The 16,251-nt window shown below is 42.9% G+C and overlaps 1 long non-coding RNA gene across 1 annotated transcript in view; it reads left to right on the top strand.

Annotated features, from left to right (window-relative positions):
• LOC138742487 (uncharacterized) overlaps positions 1 to 16,251 on the top strand; it is a 102,712-nt gene that overhangs the window by 72,079 nt on the left and 14,382 nt on the right. Inside the window, exon 2 of the long non-coding RNA XR_011344222.1 lies at positions 5,766 to 5,843. This is a non-coding gene — a long non-coding RNA (uncharacterized lncRNA). The remainder of the gene's footprint in view (positions 1 to 5,765; positions 5,844 to 16,251) is intronic.

Raw genomic sequence — 16,251 nt, 5'->3', positions numbered from 1 at the left:
GTGAGACTTTTTTTTTTAATTTGATGGTATCCAGTTGAAAAAGTATGTTTACCAATATATCTATGGACATTTGTTATATAGTTATCAAGGACAAGGTTTCTTATCCTTTGTTTTGTTATATTTCTCACAAGTGATATTTCTCTTGTTGGCAAAATGATGCAGAAGTATCAATGCAAGAACCACCAGGCTGAGGAACAGTTTCTTCCCTTAGTCAGTGACACACCTGAATGACTGCCAAAACTAACTCTCTATAACCCATTTCATACTTGCAAGTGATTGCAGGAATTAACTGCCAATCAGCCTTTAAAGTGTCTAGTGTGAAAGAAAAATCAACTCAACGCGGTGTCAGATGGGGATTGACAGCCTTGACCCCTAGTACAATCCCCAGTGTCTGCAGATGCCGGTGTTGCAATCAGGCAAGCGTGAAAGGGGTAATTGCACTGTGAGATTAAAATGACCCAAGTTTTTGTGTGAATGCAGGTACGTGAAGGAAGAAAATATTAAAATGAAGGTATAAACTTTGCCTTGGGAAAGTAGCAATGGGAGAGAGAGAGAGAGCAAGAGAGAAGAAATAAACAGCAATGGGGACAATTTTTAAATAGCGTAAGAAAGTTGGTAGCACTTTAGCGCACAATTTATAAAGGCCATGGAAAAAAGCAATGCTGGACCTGACTTCCCAGAATTCAGTGAGGCAGAGAAACCCCTCCATGAATGCTCAGTGCATCCAGCCATGCATACAGCCCATTCTCTGTCGTATGAAATTCTAGGAGGGCAGGTCCGCTATCACTTTGTCCCACAGTATTTATAAATTGTACGCAATAGAGCTACCAACTTTCCCATGCTATATAAATTGTGTACTATAGCACTACTAACTTTCTCTCGCCGTTTAAAAATTGTCCACTATTGCTATTTATTGCTAGCACTTTCCCACGGTCCCTTATAAAGGTTTATATAGGTCGGCCCAACAACAACATGAGCTGAAGAGCTCATCCTGTGCTGTACATAAAACTTAATAATGTTATCATTAGGCATGATTAATTTTTTCAAATATAAAATCATAATACATGAATCAGGATTTAGGGGAGGTCCACCATTACTTGATGTGTTTTGACATCACCGGTAGAAAGTAGAACAGTCTTAACCCTGGGGATGGCTCCTTGCAAGTGTGAAACCATTCAGTGTCCCAGTTAGGAGTGGTCAAGTGGGAAAAGCCAAACCTCCATTCCTATTCCAGGACACTGAATGGCCAATTTAGTGGGATGCAAGTGTGAAAGGGGTTATGATTCTACTATTTATTAATAAAATTTATTTCAATACTGTGCATGTTTTCTTTGTCTGTCTGGGTGTTATGTCTGCACGCGTATTTTGCATTGTTCTGCACAATGGACTGGAGAACGCTGTTTCATCAGGTTGTAGTGGTACAATCAGATGACAAATAACCATTAATTTTCTTAGGCTGTGACTTTTAATTAGAATTGTCAGTTTCAAGGATGAAAGCATTTGAGAAAAAGCCATTTTATAATGTTGTATTTTATATTAGTACCCCAATTGCTTAGTCAGTCTTAAACTTGTACCCCTATATCTCCCTGAAACATTAATATCTTACACCACAGGTGCACTAGAAGGCATAGTTTTGGAATAAGGTGCAAGAGATTTAGAGAATGTGAGGAATTATTTTTTTCACCCAGGAAGTGTCTGGCATCCAGAATGCACTGCTTCAATGAGCAGTGGAGGCAGATAATGTTGGGATGTATCATAAAGTATCGATTCAAGTACTTAAATTACCAATGTTTGGAAGGTTATTCTGGAAAATGGGATTAGTAGAAATAGCTACCTGATGGTTTGGCAGAAAAATGGTGTGGAAATACTTGTTTTTGCGCGAAATGGCTCCATGACCAGTGCACCAAGTCTGTAGTTTCACTGTTGCAACTCAATAAGGCTTTCTCAATAGCACCTTTTGATTCCTAAATCTATTACCTTCAAGAACAAGAAGATTGGACTACTAACATTTCTACTTTAGATTTAACAGCAATGAAAGAAGAAAATCCAGTTGCTATTCCAATGGAACTAATTGAGAAGATTAAAATAATGTAATTTGTAAGATTGCAGCAACTAAATTAAAATTAATCAAGCTAGAAAGTTATAAGGTACAACAGTTAAAATAGAAATGAATGGCTACTGTCACAGCTACACCTTTTGGCTGACCTTTTCTCCTGCCTATACAGGAGAATGACCTCAGCTGTCTTTTGTAGCAGCCTGAAAAATTTAGGATGATAAGGAACAGGCTGTGTTAATGATTTTCATTTTGAAAATCAATAAAACAAATATTTTCTTATGCCCATGCTCATAAGAACATGATAGACAGAAGCAGTGTTAGACCACCTAGCCTTCTGAACTTCATCCACTATTCATTAAAATCATGCCTGATCTTCTATCTCTGAACTTTTCCTGCACTGTTAACTAGGGTGGCCATTCCAAAGGAGGACATTGTCTTAGGTTACTACGCACAAAGAGTTTGCATTTGTTGTTTTTGCAAAAACATTTAATTTAAATATATTTACTGTGGTCAACTCCACTGCATCAAAGGACAACAAATTCCACAGATTCACCACCCTCTGGGAAAAGCAGTTCCTCCTCACCTCTGACCTAAATCTACTACCCTGAATTTTGAGGCCATGTTCCCTAGATCTGGTCTTCCCTACCAATGAAAACAACTTACCTACCTCTATCTTATCTATGGCTTTTATAATTTTAAATGTTTCTATAAGATCCACTCTTCTTCTAAATTCCAGTGACTACAGTCCCAGGCAACTTAATCTCTTCTCATACGTTAACCTCTATCTCTAGAATGAACCTGGTGAACCTCCTCTGCACCACCTCCAAAGCCAGTACATTCTTCCTCAAAAAGAAGACCAGAACTGCACATAGTTCACATGCTCTCTCACCAGTACCTTCTAGAGTTGCAGCATAACTTCTCTGCTCTTAAGTTCCATCCCTCTAGCAATGAAGGCCAATATTCCATTTGCCTTCTTGATAGCCTGCTGAACCTGCAAACCAACCTTTTGCGATTCATGCACAAGCACTCCCAAGTCCTTCTGCATGGCAGCATGCTGCGATCGCTTGCCATTTAAATGGTATTCTGATCTTCCATTTTTTCTTCCAAAATGGATAACCTCAGATTTGCCAAAATTAAACTTCATCCGTCAGACCATTGCCCACACACTTAACCTATCTCTATCTCTCTGCATTCTCTCCATAACTTCTGCACAATTTGCTTTTCCACTCAATCTAGTGTCATCAGTAAACTTAGATACACTACACACTATCCCCTCTTCCAGATAATTTATGTACTGTATGTCATGAAGAGTTGTAGGCCCAACATCAACCCTTGTGGCACACGTCTCACCACTTGGATGCCAATCATATAAAAAACATCTCTACCCTATACCCCAACTCTCTGTTTTTTATTGGTTCACGTTCATACATCACCCCCAATTCTATGCACCCTAATCTTCTGTACATCTTTTATGTGGCTCCTTGTTGACTGTCTTCTCAAAATCCAGGTAAACAATTTCCATCTGCTCCCCTCTATTTACTACACATTACATCCTCAAAGAAATCCAATAAATTTATCAAACAAGACCTGTCTTTGCTGATTCCATGCTGTGTCTGCCTGATGGATTCATTTTGTTCCAGATGCCTCGCTATGTATTCTTTAATGATAGCTTCAAGCATTTTCCCAACTATAGATGTCAAACTAACTGGATTATAGGTCCCTGCCTTTTGCCTACATCCTTTTTTGAAAGGTGGCATGATATTCGCCATATTCCAATCCACTGGGGATCTATCCAGAGTCTAAAGAATATTGTAAAATTATCACCAAAGCCTCAACTATAACTTCTGCCATGTATTTAGTCCCTGGGATGCATTCTATTAGGTCCAAGGATTTATCTATCTTTATACCTTCAAGTTTTCTGAGAACTACCTCTCTTGTGATAGCAATTACATTCTGGTCTTCACCTTCAAACACGTCCATAACATCTGTCTTTGACACGTTTGACTTGTCCTCCACCATGAATACTGACACAAAATAGTCATTCAAACCCTCATTACCCAATATCAATTCCCCTTCTCATCTTCGAAGGGGCAAACCTTCGCTTCAACCACACTTTTCTCTGTTATATAATTATAAGTATGGTTACTGTACATTTTTATATTTTGTGCTCATTTTTTTCCCCATGGTCTATTTTACCTCTCCTGATTGCTCTGCCTTTCCCTCTCCACTATTAGTTATTACCCAATTACGATGATGCTTCAAATCACGTGGTCTAATCCGCACGTGCCACAAGCACGAGCTGTTGTTTTCATTGCTTCTGTGCGTATGATAATGTAATTTAAAGGTATAATTTTAATTTTGCTAGTTGATTATCTCACAAATATTGCCATTACATTCAGTGATCTACGGGAATTACGATTTATGGGTAACATTAGCACAAAAAAAAATTACTAACGATTCTGTATGGTCAGGTGTGGGAGGAAGTCTATTGGGGGTGAGGGGGAAGTGACACCATGAGTGATCAGACTGGGTAACACCAACCCTAGTGATGTCACTGCTCCTACCTCACCCCTCATAGTTCCCTTTGTTTAGGGACAACACTCCAGTTTTAAACTGAATTTGTACCCTCCCATTGGTCTGATAAACTCAATCATACTGTGAATCTGTGATTACTCTTCCCAAAGGGATCCCCTTAGATCGCTAATTTTATTTGTCCCCAAAATTGCATGTTCCCTTGTAGGTTCAGGAACATGATGTTAAAGAAAGCATTCAATGAAATCTTCTTCAAGCTTGCCTCGACCAACCTGATTCATCCAGTCTGTGTGCATGTTAAAGTCCCCCATGATAACTGCTGTTCCATCCTTAAATGTCTCCGATATCTTTTGGTTTACTTGACTGTGCCTCTAATATGTTACTCTTGGGTGGTCCATAGACAACTTCTACCAGTGATTTATTTCCCCTTTACTATTCTTAATATCTACACAGATGGTCTCAACATTTTGCTCCATCGATCTTACATCATCTCTCAGTATTGCCCTGATCTCATCCTTAACTTCCTGGCTATCCTTGGATATTTAATTCCCAATCCTCTCCACCCTGCAACCAGATTGCTCCAGAGGCCACTAAATCATACCCCTTTGCACTGATTTCTGCCATGAGTTCACTAACCTTGTTTCAAATACTACAGGCATTCAAAGTGCTTTGAAAATCTGATAATCTGGTAATCTTTACTTCTTTTGCACGTTTCTCTTTTTTAACTTTTGGCTTTTCTTTATCCACACTCTTCTCTTTTACTTTATCCATCGCTCTCCATTCTGTTGAACCCACCCCCCTACCCTTTAACAAGCTGTACAGAGCTGACAGCTGTTGGTCTGGATGGATGAGCCCTGTGGGAGATCGCTGAGAATTAGCTGTTAAGGCTTGGATTTTCATACTTGGTGTATAAGACAACCCCTGGTTTTGGGGTGGCATTTTTTAAAGTTTAAGGACTGTCTTATATGCTGGCATATATGGTAGACTATCAAGCTATCAAGTTATCATTGAATCTGATAATTAAAGGAAATGATTAAGGAACTACTAGTGGAGAGGGAAAGGCAGAGCAACCAGATGGGAGAGGCGATCCGGTAAGTGAATTCCTCTCCACTAAATGTGTGTTGCAAGGGGCATGAGTGAGTTTAATCTTTGACATTCAATGTTATTTCCATCACAGAATTCCCCACCATCAATATCATCTGGCAGGGGGTACCGTCCGTTTACTGGAAACTCCCTTGAAAAAGCCACATCAATGGTATGGCTCTAACATCGAGTAAGAGGCTGGGAATACTTCAATTAATGACTCACCTTCTGACATTCTAAGGCATTTCCATTGTCAACAACACACACACATCAGAGTTGTGATGGAACCCCACACTCCCCATGCTTGGATGAGCGCAGCATCAACAGCTCTTAAAAAAACTCAACATCGTCAAGGAAAAAGCGGCTTACTTGATTGGCACCCACTACTGGTGCACAGTGGCATTTACAAAATATCCTTCATTTACACACTCAGTCTACAGCATCTTCAAAAGCTTCTATCACCAAGAAGGACAGGAGCAGCAGACAAACAAAACCACCTTGACCAGCAAATCATGTATCTTTCTGGCTTGAAAATATTTTGCATAGAACCATAGAACATCACAGCAGAGAAAACTGGCCCTTGTCGTCAGTGCTGAACTATTATTCTGCCCAGTCCCACTGACCTGTACCCAGTCCATAACCCTCTATACTCCTCCCATCCATGTACCTGATCAAATTTTTCTTAAAATTTAAAATTGAGCCAGCATTCAGCACTTCAGCTGGCAGCTCGTTCCACACTCCCACCACTCTCTGTGGGAAGAAGTTCCCACTAATGGTCTCCCTAAAATGTTCCCCCTTCACACTTAACCCATGTTCTCTGGTTTGTGTCACACCTACCCTCAGTGGAAAAAGCCTAGTTTCATTTACTCTGTCTATACCTTTCACCTTTATCAAATCTCACTGTGGTGAAAGGCAGTACTGCAGGCATGACCTCACTGGGCTGGGCAGGCTGGCCCATCTTCTGTACTTGTAGCTCCTCCCTGAAAGATCCCTAATAAAAGCTGAGAGCCCTAGTTTCCTCTCTCATACCTGCCTTCGAGATGAGCCAGCAGCATGTAGAGGCAGGCCAAAGTGTTCTGATTAATAAAACATTTGACTACTTGCTTTGTGTCTGTGGGTGATCATTAATCATTCTACATTTTATTAATCAGAATTTTAATTGTCCTGGACAAAGCGACTAGACTAGAGAAGCTGGAAACTGATCCAAATGAACCAGAGGCCTCCGTCAGGTTCGACATGTGGCTAGATTGCTTGAAGGCCTACATGAGGTGCCACGAGATCACAGCCAATGGCAGTTGATATGATCTGCTCTTCACAGCACTGGCCCACCAAATGTACTAAATAATCTGTGACTGTAAAGGGTATGATGAAGTAATAGCCCTACTGTAACAGCAATACGGAGCTCGCTACCAATTGGGCACCCAATGCCAGGTCCATGGTGAGTTAGTCAACAATTTTGTAAGAGCCATGTGGGAGCTGGGGTGAGGCTGCGGGAGCTGGGGCAAGCCTGTAGGTGCCAGGATGTGACTGCAATGACATACCAGGAGGAGCTCATTCGTGACAGGCTAGTAGCAAGTTTCTACTTCTGTCACATAAAGGGGTGACCGGTCCCTTCAGGAAGTAGTGCAGATGGCCCGATCGCTCGCTGGAGACTGCTCAAAAGAATGTGGAGGCCTACTCAACAAGCCACACGGCCACCAGGTGGGGAAAATGGGTGATACCATCTTGGGACTAGGGCTCCCTGCCTGCCGCTGCCACAGCCCGACATATGAGGTGCAACTACTGCAGCCAAAGCAAACACCTGTGGAAGTCCTGTCCGGCCTGTAGCATGACCTGCTCAAACTGCAGAAGGATAGGATGGCATGTCAAGGTATGCCACTCAAAACCTCACACTAGCAGTGCTGAGTGCAGATCATGACCCGCATCGCCATCTTGGGCCACCCATTTCTGGGGTCATTTCCAGTGGCCAAGAACCAAACATCCAGAACAGGTGTGCGATGGAACAGGGTGATGTAGCATCTGGCTTCTCTTTCCAGACTCCACTGCGTGTGATCCATTGGGGCGGTCATCTTTGCAATCTCCCTGGCAGTCGTCTTGGTGGCAACCATTCCAATGATATAGCAGCAGTGACTTGAACAGTGAGCTGATATTTGCCTCCATTGTGATGGACCAGAGCCGGCCACACCAACTAGGACAATTGATGATGGACATTGAGGTAAATGATGACACCACAGGCTGCGTTATTGACACAGGAAGCACAGAGAGTTTCATTCCTGACTGTGTCCCTGGTGAAGTGCAAGATAGCGCTAGCCTCTAAATTCCTCTTCGCGGAAATCCACGTGAGTTGCACCATGAACCTAACTGTGAGGGACACAAAATATAAAAACTTCAAACTCCTGGTGATGCCCCATCCTCTGCGCACCAGTCATACTGGGGGTAGACTTCAAGTGCCAGTTTAAGGGTGTGTTGATGCAATTTGATAGACCTCCTCATTGTTCTACATTCCAGGGAATAAAGACCAAACCTCTTGAAGCTTTCCCTGTAACTCAGTTCCTGATGTGTCAGCAACATTCTCATAAATCTTCTCTGCACTCTTTCAAACTTATTGATATCTTTGCTGTACTTAGGTGGCCAAAATTGCACACAATACTTGAAATTTCACCAATGTCTGATGCAACTTTACCACAACATCCCAACTCCTTTACTCAATACTTTGATTTATGAAGGCCAATATGCCAAAAGACCTCTTTACAACGTTCTCGACCTGTGACACCACTTTCAGGGAATTATGGATCTGTATTCCCAGATCCCTCTGTTCTACCACACTCCTCAGTGTCCTACCATTTATTTGTCTATTCTTCCTTGTATTTTGGAAGAACAAACCAAGGGACAATTGTCCTTCCAAACTACAACACCTTCCTTAAATTCCATCTGTCATTTTTGGCCTATTTTTTAAAAAATCTGGTCGGTCCCTCTCCAAGCTTTGAAAGCTTTCTCCACTCTTCACAACACTTCCAATCTTCATGTCATCTGCATCTCTAATTTTTGTGGGGAAATTAGAGTTGGTGAATAAATGATGCACACACTCCAAAAATAAATTAATAAAAACTCTTTTGACACTGAGATCTGGTAGCCAGCCTCAGTCAGTTGAAGAAAGTTTCAATGCAGTTCCCATGATTTGCCTGAGGTTATTCCTAATGAAATAAGGTTGATATATTTTCATTCTATTTTATTGAATGTGCGACATTTAGTTTTTGGCACCAGGGACAAAGATGTTTGCAATGTTAAGTAACAATGTGATAATAAATACACTGTACACCATCGAAATTGTAAACCCTGAGGACAAGGTTTTTGCAGTATTGTTGCAGCTTGACTCATAGTTCTCTGAGTAATGTTTTAGCACACTGCAAATAATCAATCAGGGATTTATCCAGTCACATATTTATGAAACGTTCAAAACTTTAGTTGAAAATCTTGACAAAAAAAACAAATGATCAGAAATAAGCTTGTACTGGTGCCAGTAATGGACCAAACATAACATTCAACATTAAATCCAGATGGACCCAACTTTCGAAAGAGGAACATTTCACATCGACAACAGCATAAATCAAACAGAACAAGAATTCAAAATCAGTCAATCACATTCATCAGTGGATTGTGTAATGACCTTGGACTGGCTGGTATTCTGGAATGAAAAGAATGCAGAATCCTAATGATAATGGAGAACTATGTTTTCAACGGAAAGAATTAAAAAAAATGTTTTATTTCTCAGTAACAATGTGATAATAAAAAAATCTGGTTCGGTCCCTCTCCAAGCTTTGAAAGCTTTCTCCACTCTTCACAACACTTCCAATCTTCATGTCATCTGCATCTCTACTTTTTGTGGGGAAATTAGAGTTGGTGAATAAATGATGCACACACTCCAAAAATAAATCTACCCCCAGTATGACGGGTGCGCAGAGGATGGGGCATCACCAGGAGTTTGAAGTTTTTATATTTTGTGTCCCTCAAAATCAGAATGAAAATATATCAACCTTATTTCATAAGGTTCAACCCCAGCACATATGCCAGAAAACACTCTAAATGACCATTCTTTGAATCACTGCCAATTCTTTGGAATCTCAGTCTTTCCTTCCATCTTCTCTTCCCTGCCCTCTTTTCACACCCCTCCCACCTTTTCTCTCTCTCAAAGCCCAGGCTCTCTTCTCCCTAAAGCCTCTTTGAAGAACTTTAAATTACTGCAGGCCTCTCAAAGTTTTAAAAGATGACTGTATGCATCCTTCAAACTGAATATGCCCAATGATGGGGTGAAGAAAAATTAGAGGTAACTTAATAGACATCTACAAGATTTTGAGAGGCCTTTTTTTCCCCCTGGGAGGGAGTACCAAACACTGGAGGACATCTGGACAAATTAAAGGGAGGGAGGTTTAGGGGAGACATCAGGGGTAAGTTGGGGGGTGCCTGGAATGCCTTGTCAGGGGTGGTAGTGGAGGGGCATTTAAGAGACACCTGAGGATTTTGCCCTCAGACAGCTCCAAGAAAAGTGCAGAGAACAAAACAAAGGACTCTACATCACCTTTGTTGACCTCAACAAAGCCTTTGACACCGTGAACAGGAAAGGGCTTTGGCAAATACTAGAGCGCCTCAGTTGCCCCCCCAAGTTCCTCAACATGGTTATCCAACTGCACGAAAACCAACAAGGTCGGGTCAGATACAGCAATGAGCTCTCCGAACCCTTCTCCATTGACAACGGCCTGAAGCAAGGCTACGTCCTCGCACCAACTCTCTTTACTCTCTTCTTCAGCATGATGCTGAAACAAGCCATGAAAGACCTCAATAATGAGTACGCTGTTTATATCTGGTACCGCACGGATGGCAATCTCTTCAATCTGAGCCGCCTGCAAGCTCACACCAAGACACAAGAACAACTTGTCCGTGAACTACAATTTGCAGATGATACCGCTTTAGTTGCCCATTCAGAGACAGCTCTCCAGCGCATGACGTCCTGTTTTGCGGAAACTGCCAAAATGTTTGGCCTAGATGTCAGCCTGAGGAAAACTGAGGTCCTCCATCAGCCAGCTCCCCACCATGACCACCAGCCCCCCCCCCCCCACCCACCACATCTCTATCGGGCACACAGAACTCAAAACGGTCAACCAGTTTACCTACCTCGGCTGCACCTTTTCATCTGATGCAAGGATCGACAAAGAGATAGACAACAGACTCGCCAAGGCAAATAGTGCCTTTGTAAGACCTCACAAAAGAGTCTGAAAAAAAAACCACCTGAAGAAACACACAAAGATCAGCATGTACAGAGCTGTTGTCATTCCCACACTCCTGTTCGGCTCCGAATCATGGGTCCTCTACCGGCATCACCTACAGCTCCTAGAACACTTCCATCAGCGCTGTCTCCGCTCCATCCTCAACATTCATTGGAATGACTTCATCACCAACATCGAAGTACTCGTGCTGGGAGAGTCCGCAAGCATTGAATCCATGCTGCTGAAGACCCAACTGCGCTGGGTTGGTCACATCTCCAGAATGGAGGACCATCGCCTTCCCAAGATCATGTTCTATGGCGAGCTCTCCACTGGCCACCGAGACAGAGGTGCACCCAAGAAGAGGTACAACAACTGCTTAAAGAAATCTTTTGGTGCCTGCCACATTGACCACCGCCAGTGGGCTGATCTTGCCTCCAACCGTGCATCTTGGCGCCACACAGTTCAGCGGGCAGCAACCTCCTTTGAAGAAGACCGCAAAGCCCACCTCACTGACAAAAGACAGAGGGTTATGCGGTAAGAAGGATTTGGTTTTTTTTTGGTAGAAATATATTAGGTCAGCACAAACTCAAGGGCCAAAGAGTCTATACTATGGTGTAATGTTCTATAATGAGGCTGAAAACACTTCTCTGATTAACATTTTTGACTGCAAAATGTGGATTTAGATTGTTTCTCAGTCAGCATTGGTATTTTCCATTGTTTCCCTGCCTTGAGTCTTTCTGCAAATTATAATGTATTGTTTCTTCTTGCCAAGATTTCTCATTTTGGCACAACTCATTTTTCTTTTGGGGTCATGTTCAGAGCAAATTTTCTTATCAGATAATTTCACAGATTCCAGCAATTCAAGGTAAGTCCCTCCTGCTGGTGTTGCCACTTTCAAAGGGATTTTATTGAGGCAATGTATTTTGTAAATTCCTCACAAAGTAACATGTGACAACATGCCATTAATTGTAATGCAATGTTATTGAATATGTAACTGTTATTTCGATTCTTCAGAAATACCCAATCGCAGTTTTCAAGTTTAAGCTCACACTGCATTGGGAATAGTTGGTTCAAAGGGGTCAAGGAGTAGTGTTGTCTGATTCTCAGGATGTGAACAGAGACCAAAAATGTTTACCTTTCAATGTCAGTGAGAGCATTACTTTTCTATTGAAAGTTTTCTATCTGCTTCTCAGATATCTGTAACTCCAGTACAACAAAGGGATTGGATTCTGCAATAAGAGATAATGATGTTTATCTGTTCAGGAAAAAGTGGAATCTGTGCAGACTGCACAGTTTACTCCTCAACAGAGTGGGTTTTAAGAATGACTCTGGCTTACTCAGCAATTTTTTGTTTGCCTTTGAAGGGCAAATGCATGATTGTTTGTGTATCTTGTGTACATGGCAATAAAATGAATCTTTAATCTCGAGCAATGATTTCAGGGGAATATTCATTAATACTGTGGGGAAAGCTTAATCTAATTTTATAGGGGTATGATCACAGGAAAATAACATTGAAAGAAAAAAAGGTACCAAAAGGCTGATAGAGCAATCCTATCAAAGTAAAACAAAATAAAGTTTCAAGACAGGACAAAACTATAGAGTATACAAGACTGTTGAACATAACATTTGCAGAGCATGGACATAAAAGTCACACACTTTGCACAAGTTTGATGAATTGTAGGTACATTTAACCAAGTGATTACAATGTTATAGTCATATGAGGTGCAGGTTAAATTCAAAAATTGGAAAGGATTCAAAATATTCATGGAAAGAAGATGCATAGGAATTGGTAAGAAAGGGAGAAATGAGGGGAGTATCAATGTTGCTTTAGGAGAACATAGCAGTAGAAAGAGAGGACTTACTAGAATGGTCAAAGGCAGAATCTATCTGTCTACAAGGTATGATTGTGGTGAAACACCACGGTGTACTATTGCTTGGTTACTGGTACTGTGTATATGCTTGGTTCATATACATGGCTGGGCTGCCTTCCCTCAGTGACTCCACCACCTGGAATCCCCTAATAAAGGCAGTTAAGCCAAGTTCCTCCTCAGTACGAGTCCTAGGATCGGAACAGCCCTATGGTACTAAAACCCTGTCGTCCAGCAACTCCAGTCTTTTGGTATTATTGATAGTGTATCAATTTTAATATTATAAAATTTTGCAATGGACAAACTGCTAAAGCCGGACACACTAGATGTTGATCCACAAACACCCGATGCCCTAGACCAATTTGAGCTCTGGGTTATCTGCTTCAATGACTTCTTGCATGCCAGCGCTCAAGTCATGAATACCGACAATGACAAACTATGCTTGCTGCGATCAAGGGTCAGCCATCAAGCTTACCCCTTTATCAGAGGCTGTGCGAGATTTGACGAGGCCATGAATAAACTCCAAAGCAGGTACAGTCCCATATTATTACAGTCTTCTCCAGGCACCTCAGCGCCATGAGCAAACAACGGCATGGCGAGGCCCTCGAAGAGTATATTTTGGCCCTGCATGAACTCAGGAGGGCCTGCGGCTAAATATCCATAATTGCAGAAGTCTATACAGGCAAGCTCGTTCAGGATACTAGTGTAGCAGGCATCCACTCAGACTATATCCAACAGTGTCTACTGGAGCTCAATGAACCAACCTTGGAAAAGGCCATCGAGGTTGCCAAAATGCTGGATATAGCCTTCTGTACTCAGATTCTTTTGCATCCGCCTTGTGGGGATCGTGAGCACAGGCATCTTAGGATGTGGGGTCCCACTCAACCACTGCATGGGGCCTTCTGACTTCACTGGTGCCGCCACCACTGCCAAGCCCCCGAAATGCTACTACTGTGGCCAACCAAAGCACTCCAGAAGTGCTGCCCAGCCAAAGAAGCGGTGTGCTCAAGGTGCAGGAAGAAAGGGCACTATGCTAAAGTATGCAAGTTCAGTCCTTGCTTCCTGAGCAACATCGTGTGCGGGCAGTAGGGACAGCCATCTTGGCTGATGTCATTTCCGTCATCACTTCTGCATCACTTTCATCCCCAAACAATAGCACAGCGTGCACACCGGAGTAGCCACCATCTTCCCAGCCTGTGCTGTGGGTGCCATCTTACTGGTCCAATACCAACAGCGACTCTAACTACTTCCAGGTATTGCCTTTTGTTACACTCGACCATCACATTCCTCACCAGCTCTCTCACTCAATGATGGAGGTCAAAGTAAATAGACGCCCTGTCACCTGCCTGTTTGACATTTGCTGCACCAAAGGTTTTGTGAACCTCATGACATGGTGTGGGACTGTTCACTCGTGATGAGTCCATCCAGTTGCAAGATATTCCTGGCATCCAGGTTACAGTTGGCTGAAACTCTGGATTACTGCATGGTATCTCTAACTTTATCAGGGCAGTACTTATGATCATTTTAACCTATTGGTCATGCCCCAGTTCTGCACACCAGTAATCCTGGGGCTGGATTTCCAGTGCTAGCTCAAGAGTGTCACTTTGGAATTTGATGGGCCCCATCCTCCTCTCACTCTCTTCAACCACCAATTTTTAAACTGCCCCCCCCCCTTCCACACACTACCAATGGGCACGCCACGTCCTACCCATAGCGGTACAGGCTGTTCACTCTCCGGGTACCCTGTTGCCCTGTTCGCTAACCTCACCCCTGACTGCAAGCCAATCGCCACCAAGAGCAGGAGATACAGAATGGGGGACAGCGCATTTATCAAGTCAGAGGTGCAACGGTTTCTGGCTGAGGGGATCATAGAACCGAGCACAAGCCCTTGGAGGGCCCAGGTCATGGGAAATAAGAATGGGGAAAACTTCCTCTGGTGCTTGACTACAAACCATAAACTAGTTCACACAGCTAGATGTGTATCTCCTTCCCCTTATTGGCGATATTGTAAATGAGATCGTCCAGTACCAGGTATTCTTTACCATTCATTTAAAATCAGCATATCACCAATTCCCCATCTGCCCAGAGGACTGTCAGTATACCATATTCAAGGAAGATGGTTGCCTCTACCACTTCCTAAGAGGTCACCAATGGGGTCTCTGTTTTCCAATGGGAAATTGACTGAATGATGGACCAGCATGAGTTCCCATCCTTGGATAATGTGACTCTTTGCGACCATGACATGTGAGTCCATGATTCAAACCTGGAGACATTCCTCCAGGTGGCCAAGGCACTCAACCTCACTTTTAACAAAACAAAGTGTGTGTTCTACACATCACGCCTGACCATTCTTGGTTGCATTGTGGAACATAGTATTATTGGGCCAGATCCCAACCATATGTGACTACTGATGGAACTCCCTCTGCCTCACAGCCTCAAGGACCTGAAGAGATGCCTTGAATTCTTCTCTTATTACCCACAGTGGAGTCCCAATTATGATTGCAAGGCCTGACCCTTAGTGAAAGCCACATCATTACCACTCTCGGCAGAAGCTCAAGAGGCCTTTACCCACATGAAAGGCCACAGTGCATGCCATCAATGAGTCCATCCCTTTCCAGATGCCTCTGATTTTGCCATAGCGGCCACTCTCAACCTATCGGGCAGACTGGTAGCATTCTTCTCCCGCACCCTCCACAGCCTTGAGGTCTGACACTCCTCCATTGAGAAGGAGGCCCAGGCAATCGTTGAAGCGGTGAGCCACTGGAAGCACTACCTGGCCAGTAAGCAATTTACCCTGCTGACTAAGCAAAGTGCAGTCGCATTCATCTTCCACAACAAACAGCAGGGCAAAATCTAAAACAATAAAATCCTGAGGTGAAGGATAGAACTCACAACCTATAATTACGACAACCTATACCATCCTGGGAAGCTCAATGAGCCCCCAAGATGCCCCAGAGATGTGCACTCGCTCGCAGTCCAACCAATTCCAATCCCTCTGCCATCATGGGGTCCCTAGGCTTTTCATTTTGTCAAAGCCAAAAACCTCCCCTACTCCATTGATGACATCTGGATCCTGACTAGAAACTGCTGGGTTTATATTGAATGCAAACTGCATTTCTACAGGCCCAACAAGTCACGTCTGATCAAGGCTACTCGAACTTTTGAGCTCTTAAGCATGGATTTCAAGGTGCCCCTGCCCTCTTCCAATCGGAACCTGTACTTCCTCAACATTGTTGATGAGTACTCCCGTTTCCCCTACCCAGATTAAAAGGCACTATACGGCGTCTTTACCCTATTCATGTACACGAGCTACATCCACAGCAATTGGGCATCCTCTTTTTTGAGCAATGAGCTACAACAGTACCTTAAGGCGTGGGGCATAGCCACCAGCAGAACTACGAGCTATAACCCCTGATGGGGGCATGTGGAGCAGGAAAATGCTACAGTATGG

The sequence above is a fragment of the Narcine bancroftii genome, chromosome 1 (assembly GCF_036971445.1).
Source record: "Narcine bancroftii isolate sNarBan1 chromosome 1, sNarBan1.hap1, whole genome shotgun sequence".
NCBI lineage: Eukaryota > Metazoa > Chordata > Chondrichthyes > Torpediniformes > Narcinidae > Narcine > Narcine bancroftii.
Note: the sequence above shows the minus strand (reverse complement) of the source record. Positions and strands in the feature narration are given on the sequence as shown.